Here is a 5000-nt window from a genome sequence, read left to right as displayed (position 1 = left end):
GAGTAGAAAATTTGCGTTTGCTTTCCCCGATATAACTCTTGTCACAATCTTTGCATGGAATCGAGTAGATGGCGCCATGAGTCTGATCTTGTGGTACTGGGTCTTTCGGTTTAGGAAACAAATTTCCGCTGGTTTGGTGTGGTTTTTGAGCAACTATGATGTTGTGATTACTCAAAATCCGTTTAATAGGCTCCGATGTGGCCTTGATGTATGAAAGAATACAGAAACCCCCCTTGGAACGTGCATGAAAACAAGGCTACGGAATGAAACACACTCTAACTTCGTTTATGGACAAATTGTCACTAAAATAGCAGGAGAAACGCAAGTTTATGTTACCGTTGATATCATGAACACATGCGTAACCACTGTTTGTCACATGATTGGTCACGTGACTGAATGAGCACGGAAGTGAGGTTAGTTTACAATAATAGCTTTTGATCTTTCAAGGTCTTTGCACATTATTTTTACTGCTTCTTAAAACTTACACAACGTGAAAAACTACTCCGCTTTTGCTGTTATGAGAGGGTCACGTAAACTTAAGCATGAAAATGAGGCCAGAGTGTCGTTTTGGACATCAATACAGGAGAAAGAAGTAGGCAATATTCTCAACAAGGCTATCCTTAGGATCTTACAGTCCACACTGTAGAGTACTGTAGAGACACTGAAGAGTAAGTGATTGGATCTCCTAATTCTCTTTCCTTTTTAATCAGAAGACATATTTCCTGACAAAGATCTGCGTAACTGAATGGAACTAAAACATTCCAAAATAATATTTAAGAGAATTTAAATCTGTGGTACCGGCTAGTAGCTGCTCAGAATTTGTAAACAACAGAAAAATCTTACATTATTCCATACTTATCATTACCATGATTGGCCTGCATTTAAGAAAAAAACTGACAAAGGACTGGGGCTTACCACAGTAGTGGTCAGCAGTATTTATAATCAAAATAGCAATCCGCCATGTTTGATCTGTAAGTACTAATAGAGTATCGTCGCCTGAGAAATTTCTTATGGAAGAAGGGGGAGAGATAAAGACACTTGACTACAGTCTCTGCATCATTTGGCAAACAGAAAGTGAAGAAAATCTGGTTGAAAACCCTGTATCACATGAAAATGTGTTAAATTTTATTGAAGAGCGAGTTAAATATGGAGATTCGCAGTATTTTGAAACGTGGAAAAGGTTGAGTGGCATTTCACGTAATCAACTTGCCGTAAGTAAAGCCTCTTGGCACAGAAAATGCTACCAAGACGTTGCTCATATAGGAAAGCTTAAGAGAATAAAGGAGAGGTATGAAAAAGAGATGACAGGACACGATGAATCAAGGAGGAAGTCAAATCAACTCACTCGTTCAAAAACAATGCCGTATGACAGGGATGTTTGCTTCTTTTTGCGAGAAAGCTGCGGGATATCAAGATCCACTTCACTCTGTCAGCACCTCATCAGCAGGTCATTCTTTGTGAGTGGCCATCGAGACAGCCGAGAAAGACAGAATTCAGGTTAAATTGTCATCTGCAATTGATTCCGAGGATGCAGTAGCAATTGACATCAAGTATCACAAAAAGTGCTGGGCACGTAATGTATCAAGTGTGCTGCGAAAAGGGGCAGACAACAAAAGTAATCCAGCCTGTTTAGGCAGTGCAGAAATAGCAACAGAGGTAGAGTTTTAGATTTAACAAAGAAGATCTTGAAAGATGGGCAAGTCCCTACTATGGCAGAACTGGAAACAGCGTATGTTAGCATTCCTAAATCGAACAATGCAACAAGCCATCCTTGCAGCAGAAAGACATTGAAACGGCTAATATCCTCTCAATTATCTGAAGTAGAATTCCACAAGCCAAAGCGTCTGAATGAATCTGAAAGGCTGAACATCAAGAAAACTAGGGATGCTGCTGTGCAGTTATCTGAAGAGGTCACTCTGGAACGTTCTGAAGAAATTAAGATCCTTTATGATGCAGCTGCAATTTTGCGAAAGTGTATAAGCAAAAGCAAGAAATGGTTGTTCACTGGTTCTCTTGACGGTACATCAGACGAGAATTTACCAGAAGAACTTTATTGCTTTTTCAAATGGATTGTTCAAGGCCCAAGTGCCTCAATAACTGTAGAGCAAAAGTCCAGTGAAGTTCACAAGCGCGCAGTCAGTTTGGCGCAAAGTACTATTTCCCTGACCTTGACCGAACGACAAGCAAATAACAAGAAATCAGAAGTGATCAAAGCAACGAGACAAATGCCACAACAGTTAGGTGTTGGTTTAGCCATTCACCAAGCATTTCGTAGCAAAGAGATCATTAAAATGCTCCATGGATTTGCATTCTCTGTTGAATACAACAGGCTCCTCAGAGTAGAGGCGCAAATAGAGCAGAGTGTTATTCGACGAATGAAACAGAATGACGGAGTCTACCTTCCTCCTGATATTGTCCTGGGCAGACACGTGTTCTTCGCCGTTGACAACGTTGACTTCTCGGAAGACATACGTGATGGTCGAAAGACTTTCCACGAGGCAGCTATGGCTATTTATCAGGTGACCAAGCCTGGTGACGCCAAACTGGAAGTCAGGTTAATTTCAAACAATACTCAATTCGTATGCATAAGCACATACCTTAAAAGGAGTTCATTATAGTTAGTCATCATTTTCCATCCGACAACATTAATTCTAATTCATATTTTTATCAATATATAGATTTGAAAACACAGGGAATCAGATTCGAACCGTTAAGGACGTTCCAGAAACCGTAACAGCAATCCTTGACTGTCCAAAGCCACCTTGTAGGCGTGAAAGTCCTGTGTACCCAAACTGTGGTCTCTTTGCAGAGAAGGGCATACCAATAGTGGTCCAGCTCAAAGATTTTGCATGGTTACTTGGACGTACTTTGACGAGAACTGTCACAGAGGAGAATGCTGAAGAGGTCGAGAGAGGACGAGATGAGCAAAACCTGCAACGTGACGCTGTCAGCTCAGTACATCTTCCAGTTTGGTCAGGGTATAACTCCCTTATTCACAACACCATGCCAGTTACACGAGTCAGCTGCCCCCCTCTTGTTGCAGCACCAGCCCATGAATGGAAGACCTTGCTTACAATTTTGATGCAGGCACAGGCCATCAAAACAAAAATTGTGGGTCCCGAAAGGAAGACTGTCATCAGTTTAGATATGGGCCTCTATCAACCAGCCAAAAAGCTCCAGATGGGCCGGAATGATCTTGATCACTTGGTTCTTCGTCCTGGTGAGCTGCACATTGTCATGGCGCAACTCCAAACAATTCGGGCATTTATCGAAGACAGCAGCATTGATCTTTGCTGGATTGAGGCTGACCTATATGGCCCTACAACTGTGAAGCAAATAATCGATGGTAATCATGTCAAAAGAGGTCAAGCAGCTCACATGGTTACACTTCAAGCTCTGTTTGCCATGTACCAGAATGCTTTTTTTCCTTTAAGACCCAGAATTTCTAGAGCGTCTCCAGAAAGTTGCAGGAGATCTCGCCATGGCTTGCCTCAAAGGTGTCAAGAGTGAGGTGCAGAAGGCGCATGTGGAAATGGTTGAAATCATCCAGTCTGCAGATGTCATTACCCGGATGAAGACATTTGATGACAGCCATGACAAGATCCCAGAATTTCAAGTGTTTCGCCAGTACATGACAATGGTTATGGACATGATTTTATTTATATCAGCAGTTAGAACAGGAGACTGGCTTCTGCATCTGACTGTGCTCAAATCGTTCACGAAGTATTTCTTTGCTTATGATCGCCTAAATTACGCGACAATGATCCCCTGTACGTAGCAGAAATGGAAGTATTGCCAAAGTCAGACCCCGAACTCTATAAAGAATTCCTCACTGGGAATTGGGTCGTGAACAAGAACCAGGAATCTGCATTCTGTGCAGTTGGAACTGACAATGCGCTTGAGCATCTCAATCGGAAGATGAAAGTGTCAGGTGGATTGGTTGGGATCACTTTGAACCCAAACGCTCGAGTAAAGTTTTTTTTTGATAGCTCCTGAACTTTCCCAGTTATCAGAGCAAGCCAAAAGTATGGCAGGAGTTTCTTTTTCTGGGGAGACATCTCATCATCATGCTCTTACAACTGCTGTGTTTAGCCGCGAAGAGAAAAGTGTAGAGAAGCTACTGACCACAATGGAAAGTTTTACCAATCCATTTGATCAAGAAAGCGACACATTATTCAACCTGGTTACGAAAGTCGTGATGCCAGAAAATGTCAAGAAGGATCTCTGCGAGCAAAGTATTATCAGGGAAAGACTATTCCAAAGATTTGTAGAAGAGCGGATAAAAGAACATAAAGTCAACCTCTGGGACCCCATGAAGAAGCAAAAGCTCTCCACTTGGAAGACTGCAGGAAAAAAAGTCAAAGTTAGAGTTAACAACAATACTGTAGAGCTGAGCGAAGATAGGAATTTGTTTGCGAGAATGATGGTCGTATGCAAAAGTTGACCGGAAATTGATATCAAAGAGGCTGTAGGTACCTAGGTCACTGTTTGCAGCCGATGGAACACTGCTTCGCTGCTTCCGCAAAAGTGCATTGATGGATATTTTGGAGACGTTACCTGTAGATGTACATGAGGACAACGACACTGGTGTCAATCAAAATGGTCAGCACACAGAGGTGCAAATGAAAGTCTCAGTTGTAGATGCCATGGCGGAGGTTCAATGCCTGGACAAACCTGAATGGGTTAAAAAGTGTTGACATTTGGCACATCACTTCACTAATCGCATTTTCCAGAAGTTTGGTGAGAATGAAGAACTCCGGTTGGTTTTTGATAGATACGACATCCCATTTTCTCTGAAAGAACGCATCCGAACAACGAGGCTGGGAGAACAAAAATGCTGTGTATTACCACATTACCCCATCAACGCACATAGCACGAGTTCCGATGAAAAAGCTCTTTTCACATACCAAGACAAAGATGGAGCTAGCGGACTATCTGGCGCAGAAGACTATTGAAGTTGGGGTTCACAACGGAAGACGAGTAGTTGTAGCATGGGGGTC

This window comes from Montipora capricornis, chromosome 4, assembly GCF_036669925.1.
Source record: "Montipora capricornis isolate CH-2021 chromosome 4, ASM3666992v2, whole genome shotgun sequence".
NCBI lineage: Eukaryota > Metazoa > Cnidaria > Anthozoa > Scleractinia > Acroporidae > Montipora > Montipora capricornis.
This window is presented reverse-complemented; position numbering follows the sequence as displayed.